This window comes from Podarcis gaigeae, assembly GCF_964106915.1.
Source record: "Podarcis gaigeae genome assembly, chromosome: 10".
Lineage (NCBI taxonomy): Eukaryota > Metazoa > Chordata > Lepidosauria > Squamata > Lacertidae > Podarcis > Podarcis gaigeae.
This window is the reverse complement of record NC_139686.1, coordinates 62,087,278-62,102,277: the sequence shown is the minus strand read 5'-3', so window position 1 is coordinate 62,102,277 and position 15,000 is coordinate 62,087,278.

The following is a 15,000-nucleotide window of genomic DNA, read 5'->3' as shown; positions in this document are numbered from 1 at the left end:
TTTGAGTGAATTGCCGAAAGTCAGATTTTTGGTGAAATTGTGACCCCGGGGCTTAGGGATTTTTTCAAAAAAATATTTTTCTGCCGGTTAGTTGTCAAGGGTTGATTTCTTGCCCTGTGATGAAAAGCCTTGTGTTTCGACTGCCAAACCTTTCAGGGGAGCATTTGCAACCGTGTGGCACCATTTTTGAGTGAATTGCCAAAGGTCAGATTTTTGGTGAAATTGTGACCCCGGGGGTTAGGGATTTTTTCAAAAAATATTTTTCTGCCGGTTAAGTTTTCGAGGGCTGATTCCCTGTCCTGTGATAAAAAGCCTTCGGTTTCGACCGCCAAAGCTTTCAGGGGAGCATTTGCAACCGTGGGGCACCATTTTTGAGTGAATTGCCGAAAGTCAGATTTTTGGTGAAATTGTGACCCCGGGGCTTAGGGATTTTTTCAAAAAAATATTTTTCTGCCGGTTAGTTGTCAAGGGTTGATTTCTTGCCCTGTGATGAAAAGCCTTGTGTTTCGACTGCCAAAACTTTCAGGGGAGCATTTGCATCCGTTTGGCACCATTTTTGAGTGAATTGCCAAAAGTCAGATTTTTGATGAAATTGTGACCCCGGGGCTTTGGGATTTTTTCAAAACAATATTTTTCTGCCGGTTAAGGTGTGGAGGGCTGATTCCCTGTCCTGTGATAAAAAGCCTTCAGTTTCGACCGCCAAAGCTTTCAGGGGAGCATTTGCAACCGTGTGGCACCATTTTTGAGTGAATTGCCGAAAGTCAGATTTTTGGTGATATTGTGACTCTGGGGCTTAGGGATTTTTTCAAAGAAATCTTTTTCTGCCGGTTAAGTTGTGGAGGGCTGATTTCTTGTTCTGTGATAAAAAGCCTTGTGTTTCGACGGCCAAACCTTTCAGGGGAGCATTTGCAGCCGTGTGGCACCATTTTTGAGTGAATTGCCGAAAGTCAGATATTTGATGAAATTGTGACCCCGGGGCTTAGGGATTTTTTCAAAAAATATTTTTCTGCCGGTTAAGTTGTCGAGGGCTGAATTCTTCTTCTGTGATAAAGAGCCTTCTGTTTTTAGGGCCAAACCTTTCAGGGGAGCATTTGCAACCCTGTGGCACCATTTTTGAGTGAATTGCCAAAAGTCAGATTTTTGATGAAATTGTGACCCCGGGGCTTAGGGATTTTTTCAAAAAATCTTTTTCTGCCGGTTAAGTTGTGGAGGGCTGATTCCCTGTCCTGTGATAAAAAGACTTCTGTTTCGACTGCCAAAGCTTTCAGGGGAGCATTTGCAACCGTGTGGCACCATTTTTGAGTGAATTGCCAAAAGTCAGATTTTTGATGAAATTGTGACCCCGGGGCTTAGGGATTTTTTCAAAGAAATCTTTTTCTGCCGGTTAAGTTGTGGAGAGCTGATTCCCTGTCCTGTGATAAAAAGCTTTGGTGTCGATCGCCAAACCTTTCAGGGGACCATTTGCAACCGTGTGGCACCATTTTTGAATGAATTGCCAAAAGTCAGATTTTTGATGAAATTGTGACCCCGGGGCTTAGGGATTTTTTCAAAAAAATCTTTTTCTGCCGGTTAAGTTTTGGAGTGCTGATACCCTGTCCTGTGATTAAAAGCCTTCTGTTTCGACCGCCAAAGCTTTCAGGGGAGCATTTGCAACCGTGTGGCACCATTTTTGAGTGAATTGCCGAAAGTTAGATTTTTGATGAAATTATGACCCCGGGGGTTAGGGATTTTTTCAAAAAATCTTTTTCTGCCAGTTAAGTTGTGGAGAGCTGATTCCCTGTCCTGTGATAAAAAGCTTTGGTGTCGATCGCCAAACCTTTCAGGGGACCATTTGCAACCCTGTGGCACCATTTTTGAGTGAATTGCCAAAAGTCAGATTTTTGATGAGATTGTGACCCCGGGCCTAAGGGATTTTTTTAAAAAAAACTTTTTCTGCCGGTTAACTTGTGGAGGGCTGATTCCCTGTCCTGTGATAAAAAGCCTTCTGTTTTGACGGTCAAACCTTTCAGGGGAGCAATTGCAACCCTGTGACACCATTTTTGAGTGAATTGCCGAAAGTCAGATTTTTGATGAAATTGTGACCCCGGGGCTTAGGTATTTTTTCAAAAAAACCTTTTTCTGCCGGTTAAGTTATGGAGGGCTGATTCCCTGTCCTGTGATTAAAAGCCTTCTGTTTCGACCGCCAAAGCTTTCAGGGGAGCATTTGCAAACGTGTGGCACCATTATTGAGTGAATTGCCAAAAGTCAGATTTTTGATGAAATTGTGACCCCGGGGCTTAGGGATTTTTTCAAAAAAATCTTTTTCTGCCGGTTAAGTTTTGGAGTGCTGATACCCTGTCTTGTGATAAAAATCCTTCTGTTTTTACGGCCAAACCTTTCAGGGGAGCACTTGCAACCGTGTGGCACCATTTTTGAGTGAATTGCCGAAAGTCAGATTTTTGATGAAATTGTGACCCCGGGTCTTAGGGATTTTTTCAAAAAAATCTTTTTCTGCCGGTTAAGTTGTGGAGGGCTTATTCCCTGTCCTGTGATTAAAAGACTTCTGTTTCGACCGCCAAACCTTTCAGGTGAGCATTTGCAACCGTGTGGCTCCATTTTTGAGTGAATTTCCGAAAGTCAGATTTTTGGTGAAATTGTGACCCCCGGGATTAGTGATTTTTTCAAAAAAATTTTTTTCCTCCAGTTAAGTTTTCGAGGGCTGATTTCTTCTTCTGTGACATAAAGCCTTCTGTTTTTACGGCTAAACCTTTCAGGGGAGCATTTTCAACCGTGTGGCACCATTTTTGAATGAATTGCCAAAAGTCAGATTTTTGATGAAATTGTGACCCCGGGGCTTAGGGATTTTTTCAAAAAATCTTTTTCTGCCGGTTAAGTTGTGGAGGGCTGATTCCCTGTCCTGTGATAAAAAGACTTCTGTTTCGACTGCCAAACCTTTCAGGGGAGCATTTGCAACCGTGTGGCACCATTTTTGAGTGAATTGCCGAAAGTCAGATTTTTGATGAAATTGTGACCCCGGGGCTTAGGGATTTTTTCAAAGAAATCTTTTTCTGCCGGTTAAGTTGTCGAGGGTTGATTTCTTGCCCTGTGATGAAAAGCCTTGTGTTTCGACTGCCAAAACTTTCAGGGGAGCATTTGCAGCCGTGTGGCACCATTTTTGAGTAAATTGCCAAAAGTCAGATTTTTGATGAAATTGTGACCCCGGGGCTTAGGGATTTTTTCAAAGAAATCTTTTTCTGCCGGTTAAGTTGTGGAGGGCTGATTTCTTGTTCTGTGATAAAAAGCCTTCGGTTTCGACGGCCAAACCTTTCAGGGGAGCATTTGCAACCGTGTGGCACCATTTTTGAGTGAATTGCCGAAAGTCAGATTTTTGATGAAATTGTGACCCCGGGGCTTAGGGATTTTTTCAAAGAAATCTTTTTCTGCCGGTTAAGTTGTCGAGGGTTGATTTCTTGCCCTGTGATGAAAAGCCTTGTGTTTCGACTGCCAAAACTTTCAGGGGAGCATTTGCAGCCGTGTGGCACCATTTTTGAGTAAATTGCCAAAAGTCAGATTTTTGATGAAATTGTGACCCCGGGGCTTAGGGATTTTTTCAAAGAAATCTTTTTCTGCCGGTTAAGTTGTGGAGGGCTGATTTCTTGTTCTGTGATAAAAAGCCTTCGGTTTCGACGGCCAAACCTTTCAGGGGAGCATTTTCAACCGTGTGGCACCATTTTTGAGTGAATTGCCGAAAGTCAGATTTTTGGTGAAATTGTGACCCCGGGGCTTAGGGATTTTTTCAAAAAAATATTTTTCTGCCGGTTAGTTGTCAAGGGTTGATTTCTTGCCCTGTGATGAAAAGCCTTGTGTTTCGACTGCCAAACCTTTCAGGGGAGCATTTGCAACCGTGTGGCACCATTTTTGAGTGAATTGCCGAAAGTCAGATTTTTGGTGAAATTGTGACTCTGGGGCTTAGGGATTTTTTCAAAGAAATCTTTTTCTGCCGGTTAAGTTGTGGAGGGCTGATTTCTTGTTCTGTGATAAAAAGCCTTGTGTTTCGACGGCCAAACCTTTCAGGGGAGCATTTGCAACCGTGTGGCACCATTTTTGAGTGAATTGCCGAAAGTCAGATTTTTGATGAAATTGTGACCCCGGGGCTTTGGGATTTTTTCAAAAAAATCGTTTTCTGCCGGTTAAGTTGTGGAGGGCTGATTCCCTGTCCTGTGACAAAAAGCCTTGTGTTTCGACTGCCAAAACTTTCAGGGGAGCATTTGCAGCCGTGTGGCACCATTTTTGAGTGAATTGCCGAAATTCAGATATTTGATGAAATTGTGACCCCGAGGCTTAGGGATTTTTTCAAAAAATATTTTTCTGCCGGTTAAGTTGTCGAGGGCTGAATTCTTCTTCTGTGATAAAGAGCCTTCTGTTTTTAGGGCCAAACCTTTCAGGGGAGCATTTGCAACCCTGTGGCACCATTTTTGAGTGAATTGCCAAAAGTCAGATTTTTGATGAAATTGTGACCCCGGGGCTTAGGGATTTTTTCAAAGAAATCTTTTTCTGCCGGTTAAGTTGTGGAGGGCTGATTTCTTGCCCTGTGATGAAAAGCCTTGTGTTTCGACGGCCAAACCTTTCAGGGGAGCATTTGCAACCGTGTGGCACCATTTTTGAGTGAATTGCCGAAAGTCAGATTTTTGATGAAATTGTGACCCCGGGGCTTAGGGATTTTTTCAAAAAAATCTTTTTCTGCCGGTTAAGTTGTGGAGGGCTGATTTCTTGTTCTGTGATAAAAAGCCTTGTGTTTCGACGGCCAAACCTTTCAGGGGAGCATTTGCAACCGTGTGGCACCATTTTTGAGTGAATTGCCGAAAGTCAGATTTTTGATGAAATTGTGACCCCGGGGCTTAGGGATTTTTTGAAAAAATCTTTTTCTGCCGGTTAAGGTGTGGAGGGCTGTTTCCCTGTCCTGTGATAAAAAGCCTTCGGTTTCGACCGCCAAAACTTTCAGGGGAGCATTTGCAACCCTGTGGCACCATTTTTGAGTGAATTGCCAAAAGTCAGATTTTTGATGAAATTGTGACCCTGGGGCTTAGGGATTTTTTCAAAAAAATCTTTTTCTGCCGGTTAAGTTGTGGAGGGCTGATTTCTTGTTCTGTGATAAAAAGCCTTGTGTTTCGACGGCCAAACCTTTCAGGGGAGCATTTGCAACCGTGTGGCACCATTTTTGAGTGAATTGCCGAAAGTCAGATTTTTGATGAAATTGTGACTCCGGGGCTTAGGGATTTTTTCAAAGAAATCTTTTTCTGCCGGTTAAGTTGTGGAGGGCTGATTTCTTGTTCGGTGATAAAAAGCCTTGTGTTTTGACGGCCAAACCTTTCAGGGGAGCATTTGCAACCGTGTGGCACCATTTTTGAGTGAATTGCCGAAAGTCAGATTTTTGATGAAATTGTGACCCCGGGGCTTAGGGATTTTTTCAAAAAAATCTTTTTCTGCCGGTTAAGTTGTGGAGGGCTGATTCCCTGTCCTGTGATTAAAGGCCTTCTATTTTGACCGCCAAAGCTTTCAGGGGAGCATTTGCAACCGTGTGGCACCATTTTTGAGTGAATTGCCAAAAGTCAGATATTTGATGAAATTGTGACCCCGGGGCTTAGGGATTTTTTCAAAAAATCTTTTTCTGCCGGTTAAGTTGTGGAGGGCTGATTCCCTGTCCTGTGATAAAAAGACTTCTGTTTCGACTGCCAAAGCTTTCAGGGGAGCATATGCAACCGTGTGGCACCATTTTTGAATGAATTGCCAAAAGTCAGATTTTTGATGAAATTGTGACCATGGGGCTTAGGGATTTTTTCAAAGAAATCTTTTTCTGCCGGTTAAGTTGTGGAGGGCTGATTTCTTGTTCTGTGATAAAAAGCCTTGTGTTTCGACGGCCAAACCTTTCAGGGGAGCATTTGCAACCGTGTGGCACCATTTTTGAGTGAATTGCCGAAAGTCAGATTTTTGATGAAATTGTGACCCCGGGGCTTAGGGATTTTTTCAAAAAAATCTTTTTCTGCCGGTTAAGTTGTCGAGGGTTGATTTCTTGCCCTGTGATGAAAAGCCTTGTGTTTCGACTGCCAAAACTTTCAGGGGAGCATTTGCAACCGTGTGGCACCATTTTTGAGTGAATTGCCGAAAGTCAGATTTTTGGTGAAATTGTGACCCCGGGGGTTAGGGATTTTTTCAAAAAATATTTTTCTGCCGGTTAAGTTTTCGAGGGCTGATGTCTTCTTCTGTGACATAAAGCCTTCGGTTTCGAGCGCCAAACCTTTCAGGGGAGCATTTGCAACCCTGTGGCACCATTTTTGAGTGAATTGCCAAAAGTCAGATTTTTGATGAAATTGTGACCCCGGGGCTTAGGGATTTTTTCAAAGAAATCTTTTTCTGCCGGTTAAGTTGTGGAGGGCTGATTTCTTGTTCTGTGATAAAAAGCCTTGTGTTTCGACGGCCAAACCTTTCAGGGGAGCATTTGCAACCGTTTGGCACCATTTTTGAGTGAATTGCCGAAAGTCAGATTTTTGATGAAATTGTGACCCCGGGGCTTAGGGATTTTTTCAAAGAAATCTTTTTCTGCCGGTTAAGTTGTCGAGGGTTGATTTCTTGCCCTGTGATGAAAAGCCTTGTGTTTCGACTGCCAAAACTTTCAGGGGAGCATTTGCAGCCGTGTGGCACCATTTTTGAGTAAATTGCCAAAAGTTAGATTTTTGATGAAATTGTGACCCCGGGGCTTAGGGATTTCTTCAAAAAAATCTTTTTCTGCCGGTTAAGTTGTGGAGGGCTGATTCCCTGTCCTGTGATAAAAAGCCTTCGGTTTCGACCGCCAAAGCTTTCAGGGCAGCATTTGCAACTGTGTGGCACCATTTTTGAATGAATTGCCAAAAGTCAGATTTTTGATGAAATTGTGACCCCGGGGCTTAGGGATTTTTTCAAAAAATCTTTTTCTGCCGGTTAAGTTGTGGAGGGCTGATTCCCTGTCCTGTGATAAAAAGCCTTCGGTTTCGACCGCCAAAGCTTTCAGGGGAGCATTTGCAACCTTGTGGCACCATTTTTGAATGTATTGCCAAAAGTCAGATTTTTGATGAAATTGTGACCCCAGGGCTTAGGGATTTTTTCAAAAAAATCTTTTTCTGCCGGTAAAGTTTTGGAGTGCTGATACCCTGTCCTGTGATAAAAATCCTTCTGTTTTTACGGCCAAACCTTTCAGGGGAGCACTTGCAACCGTGTGGCTCCATTTTTGAGTGAATTTCCGAAAGTCAGATTTTTGGTGAAATTGTGACCCCGGGGATTAGGGATTTTTCAAAAAATATTTTTCTGCCAGTTAAGTTTTCGAGGGCTGATTTCTTCTTCTGTGACATAAAGCCTTCTGTTTTTACGGCTAAACCTTTCAGGGGAGCATTTGCAACCGTGTGGCACCATTTTTGAATGAATTGCCAAAAGTCAGATTTTTGATGAAATTGTGACCCCGGGGCTTAGGGATTTTTTCAAAAAATCTTTTTCTGCCGGTTAAGTTGTGGAGGGCTGATTCCCTGTCCTGTGATAAAAAGACTTCTGTTTCGACTGCCAAAGCTTTCAGGGGAGTATTTGCAACCGTGTGGCACCATTTTTGAGTGAATTGCCAAAAGTCAGATTTTTGATGAAATTGTGACACTGGGGCTTAGGGATTTTTTCAAAGAAATCTTTTTCTGCCGGTTAAGTTGTGGAGAGCTGATTCCCTGTCCTGTGATAAAAAGCTTTGGTGTCGATCGCCAAACCTTTCAGGGGACCATTTGCAACCGTGTGGCACCATTTTTGAATGAATTGCCAAAAGTCAGATTTTTGATGAAATTGTGACCCCGGGGCTTAGGGATTTTTTCAAAAAAATCTTTTTCTGCCGGTTAAGTTTTGGAGTGCTGATACCCTGTCCTGTGATTAAAAGCCTTCTGTTTCGACCGCCAAACCTTTCAGGGGAGCATTTGCAACCGTGTGGCACCATTTTTGAGTGAATTGCCGAAAGTTAGATTTTTGATGAAATTATGACCCCGGGGGTTAGGGATTTTTTCAAAAAATCTTTTTCTGCCGGTTAAGTTGTGGAGAGCTGATTCCCTGTCCTGTGATAAAAAGCTTTGGTGTCGATCGCCAAACCTTTCAGGGGACCATTTGCAACCCTGTGGCACCATTTTTGAGTGAATTGCCAAAAGTCAGATTTTTGATGAGATTGTGACCCCGGGCCTAAGGGATTTTTTTAAAAAAAACTTTTTCTGCCGGTTAAATTGTGGAGGGCTGATTCCCTGTCCTGTGATAAAAAGCCTTCTGTTTTGACGGTCAAACCTTTCAGGGGAGCAATTGCAACCCTGTGACACCATTTTTGAGTGAATTGCCGAAAGTCAGATTTTTGATGAAATTGTGACCCCGGGGCTTAGGGATTTTTTCAAAAAAAACTTTTTCTGCCGGTTAAGTTATGGAGGGCTGATTCCCTGTCCTGTGATTAAAAGCCTTCTGTTTCGACCGCCAAAGCTTTCAGGGGAGCATTTGCAACCGTGTGGCACCATTATTGAGTGAATTGCCAAAGGTCAGATTTTTGATGAAATTGTGACCCCGGGGCTTAGGGATTTTTTCAAAAAAATCTTTTTCTGCCGGTTAAGTTTTGGAGTGCTGATACCCTGTCTTGTGATAAAAATCCTTCTGTTTTTACGGCCAAACCTTTCAGGGGAGCACTTGCAACCGTGTGGCACCATTTTTGAGTGAATTGCCGAAAGTCAGATTTTTGATGAAATTGTGACCCCGGGTCTTAGGGATTTTTTCAAAAAAATCTTTTTCTGCCGGTTAAGTTGTGGAGGGCTTATTCCCTGTCCTGTGATTAAAAGACTTCTGTTTCGACCGCCAAACCTTTCAGGTGAGCATTTGCAACCGTGTGGCTCCATTTTTGAGTGAATTTCCGAAAGTCAGATTTTTGGTGAAATTGTGACCCTGGGGGTTAGGGATTTTTTCAAAAAATATTTTTCTGCCGGTTAAGTTTTCGTGGGCTGATTTCTTCTTCTGTGACATAAAGCCTTCTGTTTTTACGGCTAAACCTTTCAGGGGAGCATTTGCAACCGTGTGGCACCATTTTTGAGTGAATTGCCAAAAGTCAGATATTTGATGAAATTGTGACCCCGGGGCTTAGGGATTTTTTCAAAAAATCTTTTTCTGCCGGTTAAGTTGTGGAGGGCTGATTCCCTGTCCTGTGATAAAAAGACTTCTGTTTCGACTGCCAAAGCTTTCAGGGGAGCATATGCAACCGTGTGGCACCATTTTTGAATGAATTGCCAAAAGTCAGATTTTTGATGAAATTGTGACCATGGGGCTTAGGGATTTTTTCAAAGAAATCTTTTTCTGCCGGTTAAGTTGTGGAGGGCTGATTTCTTGTTCTGTGATAAAAAGCCTTGTGTTTCGACGGCCAAACCTTTCAGGGGAGCATTTGCAACCGTGTGGCACCATTTTTGAGTGAATTGCCGAAAGTCAGATTTTTGATGAAATTGTGACCCCGGGGCTTAGGGATTTTTTCAAAAAAATCTTTTTCTGCCGGTTAAGTTGTCGAGGGTTGATTTCTTGCCCTGTGATGAAAAGCCTTGTGTTTCGACTGCCAAAACTTTCAGGGGAGCATTTGCAACCGTGTGGCACCATTTTTGAGTGAATTGCCGAAAGTCAGATTTTTGGTGAAATTGTGACCCCGGGGGTTAGGGATTTTTTCAAAAAATATTTTTCTGCCGGTTAAGTTTTCGAGGGCTGATGTCTTCTTCTGTGACATAAAGCCTTCGGTTTCGAGCGCCAAACCTTTCAGGGGAGCATTTGCAACCCTGTGGCACCATTTTTGAGTGAATTGCCAAAAGTCAGATTTTTGATGAAATTGTGACCCCGGGGCTTAGGGATTTTTTCAAAGAAATCTTTTTCTGCCGGTTAAGTTGTGGAGGGCTGATTTCTTGTTCTGTGATAAAAAGCCTTGTGTTTCGACGGCCAAACCTTTCAGGGGAGCATTTGCAACCGTTTGGCACCATTTTTGAGTGAATTGCCGAAAGTCAGATTTTTGATGAAATTGTGACCCCGGGGCTTAGGGATTTTTTCAAAGAAATCTTTTTCTGCCGGTTAAGTTGTCGAGGGTTGATTTCTTGCCCTGTGATGAAAAGCCTTGTGTTTCGACTGCCAAAACTTTCAGGGGAGCATTTGCAGCCGTGTGGCACCATTTTTGAGTAAATTGCCAAAAGTTAGATTTTTGATGAAATTGTGACCCCGGGGCTTAGGGATTTCTTCAAAAAAATCTTTTTCTGCCGGTTAAGTTGTGGAGGGCTGATTCCCTGTCCTGTGATAAAAAGCCTTCGGTTTCGACCGCCAAAGCTTTCAGGGCAGCATTTGCAACTGTGTGGCACCATTTTTGAATGAATTGCCAAAAGTCAGATTTTTGATGAAATTGTGACCCCGGGGCTTAGGGATTTTTTCAAAAAATCTTTTTCTGCCGGTTAAGTTGTGGAGGGCTGATTCCCTGTCCTGTGATAAAAAGCCTTCGGTTTCGACCGCCAAAGCTTTCAGGGGAGCATTTGCAACCTTGTGGCACCATTTTTGAATGTATTGCCAAAAGTCAGATTTTTGATGAAATTGTGACCCCAGGGCTTAGGGATTTTTTCAAAAAATATTTTTCTGCCGGTTAAGGTGTGGAGGGCTGATTCCTTGTCCTGTGATTAAAAGCCTTGTGTTTCGACTGCCAAAACTTTCAGGGGAGCATTTGCAACCGTGTGGCACCATTTTTGAGTGAATTGCCAAAAGTCAGATTTTTGATGAAATTGTGACCCCCGGGGCTTAGGGATTTTTTCAAAAAAATCTTTTTCTGCCGGTAAAGTTTTGGAGTGCTGATACCCTGTCCTGTGATAAAAATCCTTCTGTTTTTACGGCCAAACCTTTCAGGGGAGCACTTGCAACCGTGTGGCTCCATTTTTGAGTGAATTTCCGAAAGTCAGATTTTTGGTGAAATTGTGACCCCGGGGATTAGGGATTTTTCAAAAAATATTTTTCTGCCAGTTAAGTTTTCGAGGGCTGATTTCTTCTTCTGTGACATAAAGCCTTCTGTTTTTACGGCTAAACCTTTCAGGGGAGCATTTGCAACCGTGTGGCACCATTTTTGAATGAATTGCCAAAAGTCAGATTTTTGATGAAATTGTGACCCCGGGGCTTAGGGATTTTTTCAAAAAATCTTTTTCTGCCGGTTAAGTTGTGGAGGGCTGATTCCCTGTCCTGTGATAAAAAGACTTCTGTTTCGACTGCCAAAGCTTTCAGGGGAGTATTTGCAACCGTGTGGCACCATTTTTGAGTGAATTGCCAAAAGTCAGATTTTTGATGAAATTGTGACACTGGGGCTTAGGGATTTTTTCAAAGAAATCTTTTTCTGCCGGTTAAGTTGTGGAGAGCTGATTCCCTGTCCTGTGATAAAAAGCTTTGGTGTCGATCGCCAAACCTTTCAGGGGACCATTTGCAACCGTGTGGCACCATTTTTGAATGAATTGCCAAAAGTCAGATTTTTGATGAAATTGTGACCCCGGGGCTTAGGGATTTTTTCAAAAAAATCTTTTTCTGCCGGTTAAGTTTTGGAGTGCTGATACCCTGTCCTGTGATTAAAAGCCTTCTGTTTCGACCGCCAAACCTTTCAGGGGAGCATTTGCAACCGTGTGGCACCATTTTTGAGTGAATTGCCGAAAGTTAGATTTTTGATGAAATTATGACCCCGGGGGTTAGGGATTTTTTCAAAAAATCTTTTTCTGCCGGTTAAGTTGTGGAGAGCTGATTCCCTGTCCTGTGATAAAAAGCTTTGGTGTCGATCGCCAAACCTTTCAGGGGACCATTTGCAACCCTGTGGCACCATTTTTGAGTGAATTGCCAAAAGTCAGATTTTTGATGAGATTGTGACCCCGGGCCTAAGGGATTTTTTTAAAAAAAACTTTTTCTGCCGGTTAAATTGTGGAGGGCTGATTCCCTGTCCTGTGATAAAAAGCCTTCTGTTTTGACGGTCAAACCTTTCAGGGGAGCAATTGCAACCCTGTGACACCATTTTTGAGTGAATTGCCGAAAGTCAGATTTTTGATGAAATTGTGACCCCGGGGCTTAGGGATTTTTTCAAAAAAAACTTTTTCTGCCGGTTAAGTTATGGAGGGCTGATTCCCTGTCCTGTGATTAAAAGCCTTCTGTTTCGACCGCCAAAGCTTTCAGGGGAGCATTTGCAACCGTGTGGCACCATTATTGAGTGAATTGCCAAAGGTCAGATTTTTGATGAAATTGTGACCCCGGGGCTTAGGGATTTTTTCAAAAAAATCTTTTTCTGCCGGTTAAGTTTTGGAGTGCTGATACCCTGTCTTGTGATAAAAATCCTTCTGTTTTTACGGCCAAACCTTTCAGGGGAGCACTTGCAACCGTGTGGCACCATTTTTGAGTGAATTGCCGAAAGTCAGATTTTTGATGAAATTGTGACCCCGGGTCTTAGGGATTTTTTCAAAAAAATCTTTTTCTGCCGGTTAAGTTGTGGAGGGCTTATTCCCTGTCCTGTGATTAAAAGACTTCTGTTTCGACCGCCAAACCTTTCAGGTGAGCATTTGCAACCGTGTGGCTCCATTTTTGAGTGAATTTCCGAAAGTCAGATTTTTGGTGAAATTGTGACCCTGGGGGTTAGGGATTTTTTCAAAAAATATTTTTCTGCCGGTTAAGTTTTCGTGGGCTGATTTCTTCTTCTGTGACATAAAGCCTTCTGTTTTTACGGCTAAACCTTTCAGGGGAGCATTTGCAACCGTGTGGCACCATTTTTGAATGAATTGCCAAAAGTCAGATTTTTGGTGAAATTGTGACCCCGGGTCTTAGGGATTTTTTCAAAAAAATCTTTTTCTGCCGGTTAAGTTGTGGAGGGCTGATTCCCTGTCCTGTGATTAAAAGCCTTCTGTTTCGACGGCCAAACCTTTCAGGGGAGCATTTGCAACCGTGTGGCACCATTTTTGAGTGAATTGCCGAAAGTCAGATTTTTGATGAAATTGTGACCCCGGGGCTTAGGGATTTTTTCAAAAAAATCTTTTTCTGCCGGTTAAGTTGTGGAGGGCTGATTCCCTGTCCTGTGATTAAAGGCCTTCTATTTTGACCGCCAAAGCTTTCAGGGGAGCATTTGCAACCGTGTGGCACCATTTTTGAGTCAATTGCCAAAAGTCAGATATTTGATGAAATTGTGACCCCGGGGCTTAGGGATTTTTTCAAAAAATCTTTTTCTGCCGGTTAAGTTGTGGAGGGCTGATTCCCTGTCCTGTGATAAAAAGACTTCTGTTTCGACTGCCAAAGCTTTCAGGGGAGCATTTGCAACCGTGTGGCACCATTTTTGAATGAATTGCCAAAAGTCAGATTTTTGATGAAATTGTGACCCCGGGGCTTAGGGATTTTTTCAAAAAATCTTTTTCTGCCGGTTAAGGTGTGGAGGGCTGATTCCCTGTCCTGTGATAAAAAGCCTTCGGTTTCGAGCGCCAAACCTTTCAGGGGAGCATTTGCAACCGTATGGCACCATTTTTGAGTGAATTGCCAAAAGTCAGATTTTTGATGAAATTGTGACCCTGGGGCTTAGGGATTTTTTCAAAGAAATCTTTTTCTGCCGGTTAAGTTGTGGAGGGCTGATTCCCTGTCCTGTGATAAAAAGCCTTGTGTTTCGACGGCCAAACCTTTCAGGGGAGCATTTGCAAACGTTTGGCACCATTTTTGAGTGAATTGCCAAAAGTCAGATTTTTGATGAGATTGTGACCCCGGGCCTAAGGGATTTTTTTAAAAAAAACTTTTTCTGCCGGTTAACTTGTGGAGGGCTGATTCCCTGTCCTGTGATAAAAAGCCTTCTGTTTTGACGGTCAAACCTTTCAGGGGAGCAATTGCAACCCTGTGACACCATTTTTGAGTGAATTGCCGAAAGTCAGATTTTTGATGAAATTGTGACCCCGGGTCTTAGGGATTTTTTCAAAAAAATCTTTTTCTGCCGGTTAAGTTGTGGAGGGCTTATTCCCTGTCCTGTGATTAAAAGACTTCTGTTTCGACCGCCAAACCTTTCAGGTGAGCATTTGCAACCGTGTGGCTCCATTTTTGAGTGAATTTCCGAAAGTCAGATTTTTGGTGAAATTGTGACCCTGGGGGTTAGGGATTTTTTCAAAAAATATTTTTCTGCCGGTTAAGTTTTCGAGGGCTGATTTCTTCTTCTGTGACATAAAGCCTTCTGTTTTTACGGCTAAACCTTTCAGGGGAGCATTTGCAACCGTGTGGCACCATTTTTGAATGAATTGCCAAAAGTCAGATTTTTGGTGAAATTGTGACCCCGGGTCTTAGGGATTTTTTCAAAAAAATCTTTTTCTGCCGGTTAAGTTGTGGAGGGCTGATTCCCTGTCCTGTGATAAAAAGCCTTGTTTTTCGACGGCCAAACCTTTCAGGGGAGCATTTGCAACCGTGTGGCACCATTTTTGAGTGAATTGCCGAAAATCAGATTTTTGATGAAATTGTGACCCCGGGGCTTAGGGATTTTTTCAAAAAAATCTTTTTCTGCCGGTTAAGTTGTGGAGGGCTGATTCCCTGTCCTGTGATTAAAGGCCTTCTATTTTGACCGCCAAAGCTTTCAGGGGAGCATTTGCAACCGTGTGGCACCATTTTTGAGTCAATTGCCAAAAGTCAGATATTTGATGAAATTGTGACCCCGGGGCTTAGGGATTTTTTCAAAAAATCTTTTTCTGCCGGTTAAGTTGTGGAGGGCTGATTCCCTGTCCTGTGATAAAAAGACTTCTGTTTCGACTGCCAAAGCTTTCAGGGGAGCATTTGCAACCGTGTGGCACCATTTTTGAATGAATTGCCAAAAGTCAGATTTTTGATGAAATTGTGACCCCGGGGCTTAGGGATTTTTTCAAAAAATCTTTTTCTGCCGGTTAAGGTGTGGAGGGCTGATTCCCTGTCCTGTGATAAAAAGCCTTCGGTTTCGAGCGCCAAACCTTTCAG